This window comes from Heterocephalus glaber, unplaced genomic scaffold (genome assembly GCF_053883595.1).
Source record: "Heterocephalus glaber isolate CG9 unplaced genomic scaffold, H.glaber_assembly_v1.0 deba00001687, whole genome shotgun sequence".
NCBI classification, from domain to species: domain Eukaryota; kingdom Metazoa; phylum Chordata; class Mammalia; order Rodentia; family Bathyergidae; genus Heterocephalus; species Heterocephalus glaber.
Genome location: NW_028258412.1, coordinates 9328534 through 9348435, shown reverse-complemented (window position 1 = coordinate 9348435; position 19902 = coordinate 9328534). Strand labels below are relative to the sequence as shown.

Here is a 19902-nt window from a genome sequence, read left to right as displayed (position 1 = left end):
TTAGCTGAAGCCAGGTACACAAGACAGCGGGAAGAGAAGTATGCAAGGCCTCCACCTGCCTGCCCTCATGCTAAACTCACATCTGCCAGCCCTCCCTGCCTACTGGATTTGGCTGACCTTACCCTTCCTGAGTCTCCGCATCTGGCTGGGATTTAATTATGTGACCCCACTAGGATGCATCCTGTGCTTTATTCCTTGAGCTTAGCCCCCACACTATTTTATGGTGGGGTCTTGGCTGTGGCCCTGCCTGGAGAGCTCCAGGCCCCCAACCCTAGGCCTGGAATAACTGGGCGCCTCCTAGACTCTTACCACCTCCTGCAGGAGTTAGGTCACCTTTGCTGTCACTGGGCAGAATGTACACCAAGGAGGGAGGCCAGCCTCTGTCTTCCCTTGAAGGCATTCTGTGGGGCATCTAAGTAAGCAGACGGACAGGAACCCAAGCAGGGTGGAAGCCATAGACTGGGGGACACCAAGGAGTGCCTGAGTGGACAGCAGCTTGGGCTGGGTCTTGAGGAATGGGCAGAGGTAGCTGAGGCAAGGGACAGGGGACAGGGGACAGCAAGACGACAGGGCTTGCACAACAGGTGCTATGGTGAAGTTTGTCCAGGAAGGCAGGAGAGACTGGACAACTCCCAAGGGCAATGGGAATCACTGAGTCCAGGCTAGGGCGGACAATACAGAGGCCTCCCCAGACTCAGGCCAAATCTTTCATTGACCCTAACTGGGCCCAGGCAGTAGGATCCAGGCTTCTTTGTGCCACTTGGTAATTGGCAGTGGAAGAGGTACACCCCAAGACAACCCCTAAAACCTGCCAAGCCTCTTCCAGCAGGGAGCATGGGTTTCTGTCTCAAATGAGAACCCAAGACAGTGCCTACCGTAAGTACACCTCTTCCCTTCCCTGGCCTGTCTCTGCCCAGCCAGCCCCCTTCTAACAACCCCTTCCTACCATGGCATCTCTGAGATGGGAAGGCCCAGAAACAGACTCTGGGAGCCAAGGGCTTCTCCCTGTCTCCACTCCTAGGCATGACCAGCACCTGAAATTCAACCTCCCCCAAACCCTCTACTTGCCCTGCTCCAGGACCCTCAGAAAATGGCACACTGTCTCTCCACTTGTCATCCACACCCCACCCCACCATGCCTATACCTCTTAAAGACTTTTCTACCTCTAGTCTCAGCAATCCTGCTCTGAACCAGGCCCTGGGTTGCCAGATATTTCTCCAGCCCAGGTTCTATTCTCTTTTTGGCTGTGGCCTCCCATCCTCTTCTGTTCCCTTTCTCCCTGGAACAAACTCTGATGTTGCCCTACTGCTCTGAGGGTATGAGTCTCATCCTCCACACGGCCCCAGGCTAGGTATCCCCTCACCTCTCTACAGCTGTGTGGCCTTGGGGGTATCACTCTATGCCTGTGAGCTTGTCCCTCACTGGTCATACGTATCTGTGAAGAGTAATACAGCCAGCACAGAGCCTGGTACTCTGTAAATGTCCCCCAGTAGCTGTTACTACCCCACTGTCTCTATCATTGTAAGCATCACCCTCTACCCACTTTTTTGCCTCCTCAGCTGGTCTCATCTCCTATCTTGCCCTCTCCTCATTGCTACCTCTACAGTAACCTTCAGCTAATGTGTGACCTGAATGACCTTGTGGGTTGATGCCATCTCCTCCCTGGACCAAAAGTGCTGGGCAAGTAGGGTTTTGCTGGCCTCACCCCCTACAAACAGAGCAGTTCCCAGTACATGGCTAGCCTTCAGCAGAAACTTTCCCACTTTTCTGCAGTTGTACCCACCAGGCAGCTATGAAGGAGTGTGCCAGCGAACACCCTTGCAGCATCTCTGCTAACAAAGCAGTGATTAAAAGGTCATTTAGCCTGCTCCCAATGAGGCCGAAATTACATCTGAGAATGGAAGCCTTGAGATGTACCATCCTCGAACCCAGCAGATGCCCCAGGAGCACTTACTTAGAGATGATGCATAAGCAATACATGTAGTATGTATGTGAACTTATGTGCACATGTGTGCATATGTTGTGTAAACAAAGGTCCAGGAGCTGCTTCCCAAACAGTAATGAGTTCCGCATTGTGGAATCTCAGGGAAGTGTTTTATTGTTTGCATTTTATCCTCTTATATTTCCTTCAATGAACTTTTGTTAGGAAAAAGCGCTTGTAAATAAATGGCATGGCATCGACAAGGCTCTGTCTCTCATCATGCCTGGGGCTTGCCCCTCTCTGACACAGACTGTTAAGAGGTCAAGGGACCCATCGCTGCTCTTTCATGCCTGCTGATAACCAACAACCCTGCAGGTGGAAAGGTATGTATAACCTTCAGCCTGCTTTGTGGGGTGTCTTTCCAGGGAGCCTTGCCAGCAGCTGCCAGGAGCACCTGGTCTCTCCCTGCCATGCCATTATTTCAGCATGTTTGCTGATACCCTTCCTCCTGAGAGGCCCAGCGTGGGGTGTCCCTTGCCATCACCATTTTTCTTAATTCAGTGTTTTAAAATCTGAAGTAGTCAGGCTTTAAATGAGTAACTCTCCTTTAGCTGGTCAGCATCAAAGGCAGAGATCACCTAGAAAACAGGTTTCTTCCAAATGAACCTCCCAAGTTATTTGCTACCAACTGAAAAGCAGGCTTCCAGCTGCCTTGAGACACTCTACAGAGACCTTATTGTTGGGACATGGTGTATTCCAGGCAAGTGACACAGGAACCCCAGAGGTGCAACTTCTGGATGCTGGGTGGAGCTGACCTCTGCCACTGTGCAGAGCGACACCTGAAAAGACTAAGGTGCTGACCACTTCCTGGCAGTACACAATGGCACCCTACCTCAGCTCCCCACCCAACACCTCTGGCTCCCTTCCCCCCAGCAATGTGGCCTGGGGAGCTCACTAGGTTTGGCACAGGCTGTTCTCTGCAGGACTTGCTCCATCACCTGACTCTCTGCAGGCAGCTCCCGTCTGTGGTGCCTTTTGCCTGGCTTCTGTACCGGAACTCTGCCTGCTCTTCACAGGTCAGCTCACACACAGCACCTCCCCTGCCAGCACGGTGCCCCTTCCGTTCTGCTGACAGCACCTCTTTGCCCCGTGCCCTCCCTTTCTGCAGTCTTTCCTGCTAGAGTAGGATTTCCTTCAAAGCATGGAGACCATGTGGTGTGGGAGAGAAGTAGACCCTTGCTGATCCTGCTCCCTGCTGATGACCAACAACCCTTCAGGGGCTCTGGTTCTATGGACTGGGCAGGTTTATGCTGGTGGCATAAGCCTCTTATAGGGTTCCATAGCCCCTCCAACCCCTAGCTCCCTCTGTTGCCCAAATAGTCTGTCCTGCTCTGCCCTGGCAGCACTCAGCACTACGTCTTAAAGAAAAGTAACTGCACCAACCCAGTCTTTAGCCCCATGTGGCAGAAAGAAAAGCTTCTCTGTCTGAGCACATGTAATTTGTGCTGCAGGAATTAGGTGCTCCACCACCCTAACTCTGAGAGATTGGGCTGCTGGGAATCAGGAGAGCAGGTTGGGGACAGTGGGCTGGCAGATTACGGCCTGAAGTGCTGCTGTATGGAAGCCCCAAGCCAAGGGCTGGGCATGTGGTCTCTGATCAGCTACAGGGCAATGGGAGAATAAAGGGAACAACTGTGGCCCGGAAGCAATTGTGTATAATAGGACCTGAATAGAGTAGTAACCAACAGTCACAATAAGGGTAGGTTCCCTGCTTGAGGCAGCTTCTTCTTTCAGATCACTAGAACCAAATAAGCTGAAGTCCCTACCCAGAATCCTCCCTGCAGCTCTGTGGGGCTTGGCCATATTTGGGGGATGTGAGTGTGGAGCAGTGCAACTGATGGGGGAGGGGACTGTGCATGCATGCAGAAAAGCCTGTAAGCAGAAGCCTGGCTCTGAGGCTTGGCTTCTTCAATTTTACACAAGACTCCTGCCAGTCCTCTCTCTGAGTCTAACCTGGAGCTTTACTGGACATTAAGGGACTCAAGTCCCAGAATAGAATCTGACGAGATTGAGCCCAGAGGCACAGGCTGAGAGTTGGGTGGGCACATTGTTCCCTGGCCCAGAAACTGCTTATGGGGTCACATCATCACCCCCAACCACAGTGCCACCAGGCATAGCTGGAAATAGCAGAGGAATAGACAAGGGAAAGAGCATGGTGGACAGAGGAGGAGCTTGTGCAAAGTCCCTGCCGTGTGTGTGGTTGTGTGTAACAGGGACAGCAGTGATGAACTGTGGTGACTACAGAATTTAAGGGAGGTCAGAATGGCTGGGCACAAAGAGGGGAGAGGTGTACAAGGTGAGAGGAAAAGGCAGGGCAGAAGAGATGCCCAATTGGAGCCTTGGTCTTCATCACAGAGAAGGAAGCTACTGAAGGGTTTCAAGCCACTTGTGCAGATCCATGCCCATGTCTACCTGTGTGTGGACCTGCCTGAATGTGTCTGTGTGCAGCTGCATGTGTATGGCTGCAGGTGTGTGTCTGCCTGCTGTTCCATGTGGTATACTGGGAGCAGAGGTGGCTATGGAGACCAGCTGTGGTGCAGTGGAGGGGTGTGGGGCGAGGGGAAGATGGGTCATAGGCTCTGTAATCTCATATTTACTTACCGAGCTGTGGTTTTGAGCTTGGAACTTGATAGAGGTGGGGCATGGCTCTACTGAATAAGGTAAACAAAGACCTAGTCTCTAAGTCTGTTCAGGTGGTGACAGCAGGAGTCAGACCACAGATGGTACACAGAATGACAGAGGTGCGGAATTTTATGATACACATGGAGCTTCAGAGAAGCTGGGTAATGGGTGGAAAGGGCAGACTGCAAGTCTGCAAAGGTAGGTGGGGCCAGCCTCTCAAAAGGAGACGACTATGAACAGGGGATGAAGCAGGCAGATAAGCAAGCATCCGAGGACAGACTGCTGGTGGAAAGGTGGGGATGTGTCTGGCTAGACTGATGGACAGTAAGAAGAGCCAGTGTTGAGGTCACTTGGTAAGTCACCCAGGGGACAGTCAGAGTTTGGGCAAGGAATGCCATGACCTGCATCCCTCCGGCTGCTGGACTGAGGCCACAGTGGGGGAGACTCTTGCACACTGATGTTGAAGTGAGAGGTGGCAATGTCAGCGAGGGCTGGGGAGGCAGATGCACCAGGTGGCTCCATGAGACACAGGCAGTGCACTGGTCAGTAGCTGTTGATGAGTGGCAGCTGGTGGGGTAGGGAGACATTGAGAGCACCCCTGAGACTGGCCAGCAGGCTAGGATCTCTGGCTGGTTTTGGAGAAAAGATGGTGGGAGGAAGCAGTAGGTGTAGAGGAGGAAGCTGTCATCTGTCCTAGTAGTGTGGGATCCTATTCTTCTATGGCTGGAGCTTGGTACAGATGTGTGAACTGTATCAACTGGTGAGCACCAGCTAGCCCTACCCCCACATCCCCACCCCACAGCAAAGCGTGAGGCACATAAAGCATGATAAATTCACTAGGCCTGAGCCTGCAGCTGCCCTGCCTCCTCCCCAGCAGTCTTGGGAAACTAGCTTGCCTTGGTCTCTGGCTCCTGAACCCAGAAGTTGCCAGGGTGTACTCCCCCAACCCTGAACCCACTCAAGAACCCCTCCGGCGAAAGCCCCTCATTCCCTAAAGTCTCTAGGCCAGACCCTTCAGCACACGTGTGGACTACTCCTTTCAAGACCCTCCCTGCCCGCCCTTGGGCCTTTGACCTTGGTCCCGTCATGCCATGCCCAACCCTCCCCCAGACCTGGCCTTCTCCAGGCTGGTTCTGGAACAGACATCAGGCAGGGACACAGTTGTGGAGAAGTGGTGTTGCCACTTCTGCCTTCCACACCAGCTGCTACTGATGTCCCCTGGCCTTTCACACAGCCTGGAGGCTCAACCCTTACTGGGCACAGAACTCGGGCAACACAACAGCCATGCCCACGGTTGCTGACCAAGACAACCTCATCGTATCTGAAACCTCTTCCCCAAAAGCCTCTTTCCGGGCCTCCCTGAAAGAGCAGTCAGTCAGGTCAGCTCCCCAAGGTGGTAGAAGGCAGCCCAGAGCCAAGGTCACTAAGGTGTCACTGCGCAAGCCAGGCTAAGCCAGGGAATGCTGGAGTGGGAAGACTTATCAGCTTACAGGCCTCCTTGGGGATAAAGAGCCAGACCTTTTACTATCCAGACCCCTGGCTGCCTGCTGCCTTCCTGTCTGGTCTCTTAAGAAAGTACGCACCACCGGAAAGGGTGAACCTGAACAAGGAAAAGGTTCCACACATGCATCCTCCCCCAGGGAGGCAGTTTAGGCTTGCTGAGGAGATGGACAAACACTTGGGACTGTGAACAGATGTAGAAGCAACGGTCTGATCTGACACTCAGGCAGAGGCCACTCAGATAGCCAACCCTGCTAGGGACAGTGGGTAGGATCCCAAGAGGTAGTAGGTTGCCAGGCCATAGGGCTAGCAAAGCAGAGGGAAGGTGTACTCCTGGTAAACCAAGAGGTCCCCAGTTCTCCCCAGACAGCCACACACCCTGAATCCTTGAAAATTCCCACTGTCCTATAACCCCAGCCAAAGCCCCAGCCTGGAGTGGGTTCAGCTTGTATCAGTAGTTCTATGCCTGGGGGTGGGAGCAAAGTCATGGTCCCCATCAACCACCAATGAGCCCTTTCCACCAAATAAGAATTGTCTTGGGACTGCCTGTGTCTACCTGCCCCTAGCCCTGGGCTAGAGCACCCTGTGGAGTAGGAATGCTAAGCCGATCGGATGCTCAGATGCTCAGTGGAGTGAGGCTATGACTCAGCACCACCAATCCCCTGCCTCAGTTTGCTCAGATGCCTTCTGCCCTAGCAACAGCAACCCTTTCACCTGCCAGCTCCACCCTGGCACCCAATGGCCACTCTGTGGTGATCTGGACAGGGTGAGGGAGGTTGGCTTGGTGACTGCTAACTGAATTCATTGGTGTCTGTGACCACAGGCCCTTTTTTATACAAGGATGTCAGGCAGATTGGGGAGGCCCCAGCCCCAGAGCCAGCCCATGTCTCACAACTGGCAGGGATTGGCAGGAGAAATGTATTCGAAGTTTCAGAAACCTATATTCAAGGCACATGGGTGGTTCACACACTGCTGGCTTTAGGCTGCCCGACTCAGTGGTTGGGAGGTGCTTCCTAGGTCTCTCAGGACAGTGTGGTGTGAGCCTACATAACTGAGCTCAAGAGTGGGTCCTCTCCCTCAATCTGGAATTAGCCACACCCAAGTCAGCTCCCATGGTGGCTCTATTTTAGAAACTGAAGGTCCAGAAAAGCCCATGCCTGTGGCTACCACTGATAATCAGTTTCCTTCCCTCATAATAAGGAAACATTTTCCATTGCCTTTTTATGCCTGGTTTATTGGCCCCATGGTCTCTGCTTTCAGCTGACATGGTGCTGCATCTTCCTTTCCTGCCTCAGAATTGCAGCCAGAGCCTAGTCTGGACCCACAAGGTTCTTTACCCTGGACATTCCGTGGTGGTCTCTGAGGACCCAAGTGTCGTTTGTGTTGCCCAGCTCTTCTGCCAGTTCAACTTCCCTTCCCTGTCACCTCAGCCTCTACCCAGGGTGAATGCTAGGGCCCTTTGACTGTGGGTTTTGCCTTTCTAGCCTGATCTTTATGGCAGTCTTGACCCACGAACATCCTTGTAATGGTCTGGTCACAGTCCAGGGTTCTGGCAGACTCTTCATGATGCTGTTTCCACATGTGTTCTTGAACAGGTACAGCTGTGGGCTGGACTCTGGGGAATGTCTGTCCAAAGGAAGCTAGGCATGGTGGGGTTGGGGAGAAAACCCTGGATCCCTGCTGTGGTCCAGCAGTGCTTTCCAGGACTACAGCATGCCCAGGCACCCTGGGTACAGAGGCCTGTGACTGGGTATGCTTGGGGAACAGCTGTACTTCCATCCCCCATCTGTTTGCTCCTGCTGCTAGAGCACCTGCCTGTGCTCATACACGTGTCATCTTATGTATGAACAAGCCTGGGAAGTGGCCACAACTTTACAGATATAGAAACCAAAGTTTAGAGAGAAGAGGCGATTTCCTTAGAGTCACTTAGCTGAGAATCTACAGGGCTTAGCTACCACCCAGCCCTCTGCCACTCCACCCTCCTCCACCCCCACAGCACAGCCTAACCTGGTGTATCTGGGTGTTACCTGCTGTTATTTACTCAGTGCTTTTCTTTAAATGGACTCTTCTTTTTACTTAAATAACTGTTCTTAAAAAAAAAAAAAAAAAGCTTCACATCATGACTTTAAATGGAAAGCCAGAGTCACTCACCGTAGAAATATACAACAGTGTAAAGCAACTGCTTTTGCTGCCAGCCAGGGACTGGTGCCTGAGCAAGGGCCAGGCGAGGCCACTTGCTGTTTCTTAAACAACAGGGATTATCGCCTGCTGGAGGGTGTGAGGGCCATACGGGCACCAAACTGGGATTTTCTCCTTGAAGGAAAAGGATTGCAAGAGAAATTAAAAGGATTATGTCCCTCACGGGAAGGGTTAGCACTGCTCAAAGCTGTGGCCTCAGGCTACCTCAGATGGTCTGGTGGCTGGCCAGCCTCTTGCTCTGAGAAGCTGGGCTCTGTTCCTGCTGCCTCCTATAGGCACAGGTGGGTTGCACAGGAACCATGGGCACAAAGACCCTATGTGCTAGAATGCCCTGGCAATGGGGCTATTCTGCTATGGTGTGAACACTGGACCTCTCGTCCTCAGGCCCAAGCCTACCTGTTGTCTCAGAGAAGTGGGTCATCCCTTCCTTGGCTCAGTTCCACTAGCCTGTTCTGCAGCATGCCCTCAACTGCTTCACCCAATACTCTTAAATAATCTAGCATGTATGCCCAGTCCTAAGGCTCTCCACCCTCAGATCTGTGAGGGCAAAGTGATCAATTAGCCCACCATGACCAATATTGGGCCCTCCCAGAATTGTGCCCCAAAGTATATGGCCCTGTTCAGGGACAAGGACACAGTGAGGCAAGTTTGTGCATCAAGGAGCTCATATTCTGGTTGGGAAGACCATTCCTCATAAAGACCAGTGCTGTGGAGATGAGGACATAGTGAAAGATGCAGAATGGCACCAGTGAGGAACAGCTGAGGACATGAAGGGCCCAGGTAACTGTCAGAGCTGACAGCACAGATGGAGCAGATGGGAGCTCTGTATGATTCCTACGGCTCATGGCAGCCTGGGGGGAAGCCCCTGGAAACCACATCTGTCCCTCTAAGGAGGGGTTTACAAGCCTAACAGCTGCCCCTGAAAACTCAGGGGCTCTGAAGGAAGCCATGTGAAGCAGGTGGCTCATATGGAGGGGCTGAATACCTTTGGACAGAGAACCTAGGATACAACAGGAATCCCCTAGTCTCCTAGAGCAGCAATTTTCCTGGACTGAGAAGAAGCACTTTCATGTTACAGCTTCTCAGTGCTACAGTGTGTGATGCCATTTGGACATACATTGGGAGGGTTGAACATAGAACTACCGTGTGTGCTGGAGAGAGTGAGTCAGGCTGGCACCCGCGTCTATGCTTGTCTGGGATGTGGGGACATGTGTTCCCTGTCTTTCCAGCTCAGATATTTGAAATGACCTCATTGAATGGCTTGGCTGTCTAGCTTCCCACTGGGTCTCAGGGTGAAGGACAGGGCTGCCAGGCTGTGAAGGCCATGTCCCAGCGTGGAGCAGTGCCAGCAAGGAGCAGGTGCTCAGTGAGGGTTGAGGACATAGACACACACACACACACACACACACACACATACACACACACACTCTCACTCACTGGATTTTGGCACCCTCTGGATCTCTTCACTTGCCCAGTGTGACTGTCTTCAGGAAGGGTCTGATGGCTTTAGGCTTTTGATGCAACACATATTTTGGGACTAAAAAGCCACATATTACTATGGAGATAAAACCCCTGCTTGCCTTGACACTAGTGACACTGGACATGAGGCAGGGACAGGCTACCCTCCCCGGAAACTCCCCTCTGCAGAAAGATGGCCTGCACAACCCCACCCCTTCTTCCTATTAACCACACAAGAACCTAGGTTCCCACCTCCCCGGCTGCCCTATCCTACCTGGTGAAAATATTATTCTTTGAAAAGGTGGAAGTGCAGCCTCCTCTCTTAAGGGCCCTGAGTCCGGCGGACTTGCCACTCAGTCCCCTATGACCCTGAACCAAGTGTACTGTGTGGCAGCAGGACTGAACCCCACCCAAGGAAGAAGGCAGGAATGAATGCCCACTGACTGGTCCTTTCCCTCTGAGACTGCAGGCTCCTGCTGAGGTACTCTCTTTGACAGCAATAAGTGTGTTGTTCTTCTGGAGTCCCCACCATGGTTGGCCTGGGATCTTATTCTGCCCTCCCTTCCCTGGCTGCCAGTTCTACTTCCCTCAAAGCAGGTGTTGTGAAAGATTTGCAGAACAGATGGATGGGGAGATGAAACGAACACCAAAAAAAATGTTTGTACAGAGCTCAGAAGCATCTTCAGCACTCCTTTTTGAGAGTGTCACCTAACTTGACCTCTCTCAGGAGCCTGTTGCCAAGGGGTCACACTGAGTCTACACTGAGCCTTATGTCCTGAGATTCTGCTGGCCCTTGGAGCCCTCATGCACCTGGGATGCTGAGACTTGGCTCTGTTGCGATCCAGGGCCCCCTCTATCTGACCTCTCCATACCCCAAACCTCCCCTAGCCCTCTTGCTCCTGCTCTCTACAAATACTTCTCAAATGGGCATCTCACCTGCTGCTCCCAGAGTTGCAGTCCAGTCTCTTAAGGACCCCAACCTTTGCATTTTCCAGTTCCTTTTTCCACGTAGAGCAAGATTCCCCTTCCTGAAGATTCTGCTTGTCTCTCCTCTGCCACCGCCCAGTCCTCCCTGCAGGAGCTTCTTGCCTGCCTTTTCCCATCCCAGCCAGCTCCAGTTCCTGGGGAAACACTATCTTGACCGCTTCACTGAAATGAATGGGAGTCTTGGGGAGCAGGGAGTAGGGAAGTGATGGAGGACAGTGTGGACTCTGCATAGAGCACCCATAGGATGAGGGTTCTCTGGGGAAACCAGTGTTCCATAGTCCTTTGATCCTAAAAAGCTGCCTCCTAGACTCTCCCTCTCCGGAGGTCTGGGGCTGTAAGGGTTCTTTGTCTCCACACTCCTGGGGAAAGGGGCTTTCAAGTCAGCTTGTCCTGGGAGCTCTGCTATGTCACTGAGCAGGCCCTCTCTTAACCCTCAGCTTCCGAGGCCTTGTCTCAACTTACAGACCCTGGTACAACCTTTTCATGTAGACTGATCCCTCTCCAGGCAAACAACAACCTAAAACAAACAAGAAAAGCCAACCTACAGATCCCAACCTCATTACAGATAACGGGCTCATTAATGCCCAAAGGCTGCCATCAAAGTTGGGGTCACTGGCTAGTCTACTGAAGAGTGAGCTATAGCAGGGACTCCTAAGAAATGATATACAACTACTTTAAATATTTTATTTTCACTTAAAACAGATACATGTACATTCACATGTCAAGGTTTGCAGAGAGCCAAGACCTTTCCTGCAACATAGGTTCACATTCTGGAGTAGCCACACTGTCCTTAAACCACAGTTCATCTTGTGCGACATCCAGTTTACTTTCTTCAACACCAGTGAGGTGCAAAGTAACTGGAATCCAAACCCTAGGCTGTTAAGGTCTCTTTGTCCTCAAACATAACTGTCTTGCCCACGCTAAACGGAAGCACAGCTTTCCAAAACATCTACCTTGATTTCCATAGAAGCCCCCTTTATATTCATCTTCCATCAGTTTATGTAATGTTCAATGACATAATTACATAATAAAAACAACTGGGATAAAGAGGTTTGGGACAAAAACAGCTGACACAAAGGGGTGTGAATAGAAGTGCTCGGGGGCCCAAGGGCTGCCCATATCCTGGGTGCTCAGCCTGCTATGGACACAGGCTGGCATGCTTTACAGTGAGAATGGAGAGTACCCATTTACCCTGCAAATGTTGGTGACAAAGGGAAAAGGGTTTCTGCTCACCAAGATTTTTGCAAGCTTGCGAATGACTTGTACTTCATTTATCACAAAAGCCCCCGCAAACGTGAAAAATGATAGCATGTGTATATTCAAGATATTACTGATTTGGGCTTGGGGACATACGAGTTTGTGTGAATTCGTTGTAGTCACTCTACTGTATAGTCACTAGGGCCCAGGCCACTGAATTAGCTTCTCCACGCTGCCCCCATAACCCACCTTATAGGCCTGATCCTCAGAGACTGGCAGTTGGTCTCCCCTTAAAAGCAGCCTCCCCTTTCTTAGCCTCCTCCAGGCTCCCTGCTTTGTTTTCTGATACTGGGGGTTGAACACAGGGCCTCCACACTAAGGTACACTCCTAGACCCCACCCCCTTTTGGAGATAGGTACTTGCTAAATTACCCAGGCTAGGCAGAAACTCCTGTCTCAGCCTCCTAGAAGTCTGGGATTACAGGCATGTACTACCTGACTGCTCCCTGCTTATTTTGAAACCGAAGTACAAGTGGATGGTAGGAAAGACCAGGGTTAGTGGCCCCCCCACCATCCTGTTCTGACACAGAACCCAACACATCTAATGGCTCTGCCCTAGCTAGGCAGGTCATAGCCTATCAGTGTCCCTCTGCTAAAGGAAGGCGACATGGAATGACCAGGGAGGCTGTGCAGTCCTGGCTCTGGATGTTCTCAGCCACATGTTGTTTTCTGGCTCATGGCCACCAACACTGACCAGACGAGAGGTGATAGCATCACCCCAGGAGCTCCGACTCAGTAGGAAATTGGGCCAGATTTTGGGTCAGATCCTTCTCTAGGTGAGGAGCAAATAAATATGTACAAAAATTGGAAAGGATCCACCTACAGAGAGAAAGAGGGAAATGACAACCAAGAGGCAGGGCCTTCAATGAGAGCCAAATCAAAGGGCCTGCTGCCTGGAGAAGCTATGCTCCAGACTCCTGGCTCATGGGTTTCCCTGGGGAAAGTTAACTGTGTTTAATCAGGTCCCTCAGCTGGGTGGTCTCTGAATGGCTACCCCCAGGCTGAACTCTCTCTAGTGAGGACTCACTCTGCCGGCTTATTTCTTATGCCTCCTAATTTCATATCCACATGCTCAGGCCCAGCTCACACAGGCCACCAGGCCAGAAATCAGAGCTGTCAGAGAACTGGATTCCTGCTCATCCCCATCCCTGGTCTGAGGAAGGGCCCAGGAGTGTGGATTTTGTCACTGTGGGTCCTCCACAGGCCAGGGGTACTTCAGGTGACTCAGTAGCTAGCACTAATCCTTCTGGCTATAACAGCCCACCGCCAGAAGTGTCCAAGCCTGCAGCTGCTCCTGATCCCACCCTGATCACGTCCTTGAGGAGCAGAGGCTGAGTAGGGTATTCCTGTGTCCATGACCAGTGTTCTGGAGAACCCACAGGGAATTGAGAGATGCAGGGACAGGGCTGGGGAATGAGCCGGGCACAGTGAGGTTCCAGCTGTGGCAGAGTCTTGGCCTGACCCCATGAGGAACTTAGGAGGGGCAAGGACCTCACAGCTGTCCCATCTTGAGGGGCAGGGGCAGAACGTCCCAAGTATTTCCAGGAAAGGGAGCTCCAAGAACCAGGGCAGATGTCCAGCAAGGGGTGTAGTCATGAACTGCTGGACTGCAGCTGGCAAGAGTGCACCCATAGGAAGAGGTCCTGAGCAACATGCTTGGCACTTTTCCTCTACCCACTTCCTAACAGGATATGGGTTCTCAGGTCAGGGCTGGGCCCAGCTGACCTCAAGAGAGCCCTCAGTTGACTTTCTGACTCTGAACATCACCTGGCCATTGAGTCTGCTCTGCTTAGCTCCTGCTCTGGACTATCGAAGTGAGCTCACTGGTGTCCTTACTGTCCCCAGCTCCCTGTACTGGATGTTCCACCTGCAGCCAGGAAACTCCTCATAAAAACAAGGTGGAGTGCATTTCTCTTGTGCTTGAAGCCTTCTGTTTTTCACCATCTCAGTTCAGATCCAGGATCACAGTTCTTCCAGAGCCCCAGAGCTCTGCAACCAGTCAAGCCTCTCCAACTGCCTTTCCCCACACTCTTTCCTTCCTGACCCCTGCTATATTGGTCCCCTGCTGACCTCCTCACTCACTCTCCAGTACACATAGCTCCTTCTCAACTCAGGGCCTTTGCACTGGCTATTCCTTTTGTCCAGAAAGTTCTCTGTCCACAGCCAAGTGGTTCACTCCACTCCTCATCTAATGGCTGAAATGTCCTCTCCTCAGAAAGCCTCCCTTCCCATTCTATTTACAAGTGAAAACCACCACCCTGATCCAAACACCTACACCACACCAGCAGCATCCACATCATCTTACCCCATGCACTGTCCCTTTCTAACACACTGCTATATAGCTCATAGTGTGGGTGCCATTTCTCCTCACAGCAACAGAAGAGCCATAGGGCAGGGGCTGCTCTTCTGTTTGCTCCCTGACATATCGCACATGCCTACAAGGACCTAGCACCAAGCAAGTGCTGATAAATCAACACAGTCCCTTGTAGTGACTGAATGAGGGATGGGTTGATTCAGTGCAGGGAAGGGACATCTGGGCAATCTTCTGAAAAGGCTCTTGGTGGCTTTCCTTTGGCTAGACACAGTGGACATGGGGCTAGCTGACTCTGATGGTCCCACACTACAGAACTCTCAAACTCAGTGGTCAGGACATTTCCTCATTCTGTAAATTCTTTGGGGCTAGGTTTCTGTTGCTGCCATAGAGAGTGTGCTCCTACACTACACATACACTATGCAGGTCCCTTAGCCTCCTTACAAGCCCTAACTCTTCTGACCCAGCCCTGGCCTCTTCTTGTGCCAGGAACAGGGACATATCCCCCAAACCCTGGCCTGTCCCCAGTTCGGAGGTACAGCCCCTCCATCAGTCCTGTAACACACCCAAAATGTAGGGGGAGCTTAGCCAAGAAATCCCAGGAGCTGGGGCAGGGATGAGGGTGTTGGTGTGGTCAGAGGCTCCCTGGAGAAGGTGGGAGGTAGGTGGGATTTAGAGACTGGATCAGCCCCATCAGTGCTTCTGCTCAACCCAGCCATAGGGCAGGGCATGGATGAGAACGTGCGTGGGTGTGAGAGTGGTGTTATCATAAAGGAAATCGATGCTTGGCACCAGCCCAGTGTTTAAGGGAAATGAATAGATTTTGGCCGAGGACAAAGAGAGTTTGATTAATCAGAAATTGGATAATGGAGGCAACACTCTAATTATTTTTCTTCTCAGCATTTTATCAAGAAATATGTTTGCACAGCATATCAGAGGTAATGGAGTGGGTGAGGGGGGCAACCACACTGGAGGAAAGTTTAGCTTGGGGAATGGCCACTGCACCCACCCCACACTCACTAGCAAGGGATGAATGGCAGGTCAGGCAGCCAGGGTCCTGGTAGCCAGTCCACAGGGTCACAAAACAGTAAAAAGGGTGGGTGGGGCGGGTGTGAGGTTACAAACAGCTAGCGCAGCTAAGGGCAGAGAAGACATACTAGGTAGTGTGGACAAGGGGGAAGAGAGAGGCGGACTCTCATGGGGAGACTGCTGCTTCTCTAGCCCAGCTCCTCCTCTCCACCCAGCTCTGCTCACCAAACCCCAGTACAGGTGGCAGGAGAAGCGAGGACACCAACAATTCAGGTCAAGTTGTCTCTTCCCTAGGATCTGGGACCTGCTGGGGCCAGAACAAGGGCCATAGGTGTCCAGTTTTCTCAGCAGCTTAGAAGGTGTTCTTATCTTCACTCCTGGTGATACCTGGTGGACCACTCCAAGATGAAGGTCAGACAGAAGCATAGGGGCCCCTACAGGACATAGAGCCTACAACTCACACACCTGGGCCCTGCGTCACTCTGCCCCCCCCCCCCCCACGGTGTCCACACTACTGCAAGATCTAGAGTCCCAAACTACACAGTTTAGTGCCCTCCTTCCAAGGTCATCCAGTTCATGCATACAAGCAGGTTTCTCGGGGTTACATGCTGGAACAGAGCTTGGCATGAGATTTATATCCAGAAGTCTCCTGGCCTTGCTATGCAGATGAGTCTCTGCCTCACTCATTTACTTGTTTATTCATTCATTCAGTGTACAGAGAAAGGCTGCCAGGGGCCAGGCAGGGGGCTGGACCTCAAGGCCACTGCAGGGACCAAGGCAACAGCTGAGAGAGGAAGAGACTTTCAATAATCTCTGACCCAAGCTGCTCATGGGACTCCTGGTGCCAGCTGGGGAGATGCTGAAAAGGAAGGCGAGTCCTTACCTCATAGAGGCCAAGGTCTGCGTTTCTAAGGAAGAAAAAATGAGGATGAATTGGAGCTGCTAACCAAGAGGCAGAGCACAATAGTAGGACTGGCTAGTCTCTGGCAAGCATGTCTTCAGCCTGCCTCTCGGACCTGATGCAGACATTGCTATCAACTAGAGGGGACTACTTCTCCTCTAAGCCACAACACAGCCTTTGAATTCTCTTCAGCATAGTGTTCTTTGGGTAGACACCCCAAATTTGGAGTAAGAAATGAAAACTATCTGGATACACCCTGGATTCATCCCAGAGCCTCAAGTTTGAAGGCGAAGAGGGCTGGGGGTATAGCTTAGTGGTAAAGCACTTGCCTATCATGCGTGAGGCCCTGGGTTCAATACTCAGCATTGCTAAATATATTTTAAAAATAAATAAAAATGAGGAAACCGAGGGTTAGGAGTGAGAAAGATTCAACAGGGTCACCTTTATGGGCAAATCCAGGACTTTAACCCAGGCTTCAGGTCCTCCCCTGTATTGAACTGCCCCACTGACCTGAATGACAGGCTACTTCCTAATCCTGGGGCACAGGGGCTATCTGGAAAGGCCACTCAGGTGTCACCATGGTTTTTTTTTTTTTTTTTCCACTTCCATCAGGATCTTGTCTCATTTCTCTTAAAGATAGTTTCCCATAAACATGCCTCTGCATGTGAATCCTCACTGCATCTGACCAAGGCTCCACTGAGGCATGCCACCTTGCTAAAGAGACTGTGTGTCAGCTTGAAGCATCTGATTCAGTGTGAGAAGACCTGCCTCTAGCTTGAGAGTGAACCATAGTTGGGCCTGATGGGGTCCAGCTGGTGCTGTCCACCTGTGGAGTGGTTTGTGTTGGATGGCTTAAAGCACAAAGATACCTCTCAGGAGCACAGGGTTGAGCTGGAGCATGGGTTTCTGATGTAAGAGCATATGCCACCCCTCCATGAGAAAAGGGCTCAATAGGGTGACTTGTGGTACTCACTAATACTCATTACCCCTCCACAGTGACTTCCTGGGTGTCTGCTAGGCAGGATGGCCCAGGGGGCTGGGTTCTCGGAGGTGAACACAGAAAGTCTTTGCCTCAAAGAGCTTTCACTCAAGGCCAGGAGAGAAAAAACAAAGATGATGAATAAATAAAATAGAAAGTTGAACTGTGGCAAGTGCCAAGGGGGAACAAGAGCAGCAGGCAGGGGCACAGGAGCTGTGTGGGTGGGGACACATGCTGTTCTAGAGAGGGCCCACCAGGGCTTGTGTGAGAATCTGGAGACCCTACTTGTGTGTGGCCCTGTCTAAGAACTGAGTGAAAAGGAAGAGCAGCTGTAAAGACCTGCCTTCAACACTAACACATGGAGAGAAACCTAAGCAGCAGGAAAGCAATTTTAGGCAGAAACCAAGAAAGTGCAAAGATGGCCTTTAAAGAGCCCACCCCCATCTTATCCACTGTGGGCCCCTCCTGGCAGTGAGGCCTCAGTCCCCAGCAGTTGTTAGCAAAGATGGGGCCCTGCAGCCCATGTGCTTCAACCCTTATTTTAGAGAAAAGGAAACTGAAGTACAAAGAGCAAACAGCATCAGTTCCAGGGCACATGGCCTCAGGGGCTGAGCCCAGAGCCCAAGCTGCCTCTATCAGGGGTGTTGGAGCAAGAAAGGAAAGGGCTGGATAAAAAAGGCCGAGAGCTTGCTGCAGCCCACTAGTCTGACCAGAGCAGGGGCCAGAGTCTGAGAAATGGCAATAGCCACGTAGCCAGCTCCAGCTCAACAGGTCTAGTCAGGCCTTTTCCATCATCTTTCATGTGACTAAATGAGAGATGGAGCCAAGCTGCACAGGAGGAAGTAGGGCTACCCTCAGCCACTGATAATCCTCAAGCTCTTAGATTTCTTCCCCAGGGCCTGGCAAGTCAGATGTGGTGGCTGTCTGCACCCAATGAGGCACTGGGGAAAGTCAACCCACCTCTCTAGTTCTCAATCTCAAGTGTAAAACTGATGTAAAAACAGGCCCCTTCTCCATAGCCCTGGTTAGTACTTGGGTCCCTGGAAGGCACCTGGCTGGCTGCAAAATCCAGGGCAGATCTTGTGTGTCCTCCTTACAAAAGCCTGTATTGGGTCTCTGGGGGGGAAATGTGCACGTCAGTCTATACTCCTCCACTTCAACAGCTTGAAGGACCTTGGCATCTGTGACTCACAGGGGCAGGCCTCACTGAAGGGGTCAGGGCTCAGATCAGGCCCCATCCAAGAACCTGGTCCTGACAGATTTCCATCTCAGGGGAGGGCTTCTCTATGGTGCAGGGGTCTCCTTCTGAAAGGTTTGGTCTGACCACAGCCCATGAGCACAGGCACAGCTATGAGAGGCCTGACTGAGCCCTCAGGGACAGGGTGTGTTTCTGGTTCCAGGCTGCTCCCAGGAACACCTGGCTTGATACTGTTTGTAAGGCCCCTCCCTGCACTGTGGCTTTTAACAGTCTTGCTTCTTAGCACTTTTTCGATGGATTCTCCAGGGACATCTCTAAAAGAGAGTTATACCTTAATTTAGAAGCAAATAATTCAAAACTCTGTGATGTAGCAAGCTTCTGTGGGAAAGAGACGAACTCAAGGAAGCCATTGTACAAAGGTGCTGGGCATGCCTGCCCAGGGCCTGCTTCTCCCTAGACTTTGAGATGTGTCTCCTGCTACCTACTACCTGAGGGGTTGCTGGCTGTTGGGGGTCCACAAACAGGGAAGAAATGACAACTCACAGCAGGTAATTCTTCAGTTAATGTGTGACTTTGGGTTTCTAAGGCCAGGAGGCCAGAGGTTCACAGGCTGAGTGTGGTTAACCCTAGCAGCCCAGAGGGTCAATGCAGCCCACCTGCCCATTCAGAAAAAGGAGCAAAAGAAGGGAGCAAAGGCAGCAGGCAAGCCATGGGCCCAACCACGACACATTGTCTCTGCCCACCATAGTGGCAGCACTGTCCTAGAAGTCCCCATAAACAGGGCTACTTTTGCTGGGCATCTACTGTGAAGTCAACAGGGCTCTATGCCAAGCTTAATGTTGCTCTGCTGTCACTATCTTGAAATGCTTAATAATTTCTCTCTCCCTCTTTTTTGGTAGCACTGGAGATTGAACTGAGGGCTTTTGTACAGAGCTACATCCCCAGCCCTTTATTTATTTTTTATTTTGAGATAAGAGTCTTGCTAAGGTGCCCAGGCTGGGCTCAAACTTGCAATCCTCCTGCCTCAGCCTCCCAGACTGCTGGGATTACAGGCAGGTACCATCATGCCTAGCTGCTTAATACTGTACTTTCTTAACAGAGGCCCCATAAATTATGCAGCCTGAGCTTCTCAAGTTGTTCAATTCCTAGGAACCCCCTGCCTGCCACAGTGCTTGACACAGGGGTCCTGTGCTCCTGGGACACTGCCTTCTCCGGCCTCCTAGGGGGCCATCACGATAGTGTTTGCCAACTCAGTCTTCAACCTGGCCACTTCAGGTCCCACCACCCTTCATCTGCAAGTGACCTCAGCGAGTCCCAGCTTTCCTCACACCTTGATGCCAAGGACTCCAGGTTGCTACCTCTAGCCTCACTCTCTGCCTGCTGTGAGCACAAACAAGGTTTCAGACCAGATTTCTGATTCCCTGCCCCTCATGAAGGAGTCTTGCCACATTTTCCTCAGCCTGTGTCTGTTCTGTCCCACA

At 51.7% G+C, this 19902-nt stretch overlaps 2 protein-coding genes across 6 annotated transcripts in view; one reads left to right on the top strand and one right to left on the bottom strand.

Annotated features, from left to right (window-relative positions):
- Rsph14 (radial spoke head 14 homolog) overlaps positions 1-19902 on the top strand; it is an 87969-nt gene that overhangs the window by 54906 nt on the left and 13161 nt on the right. The gene's annotated exons all lie outside the window — the stretch shown is intronic.
- Gnaz (G protein subunit alpha z) overlaps positions 1-19902 on the bottom strand; it is a 54323-nt gene that overhangs the window by 30523 nt on the left and 3898 nt on the right. The window lies entirely within an intron of this gene.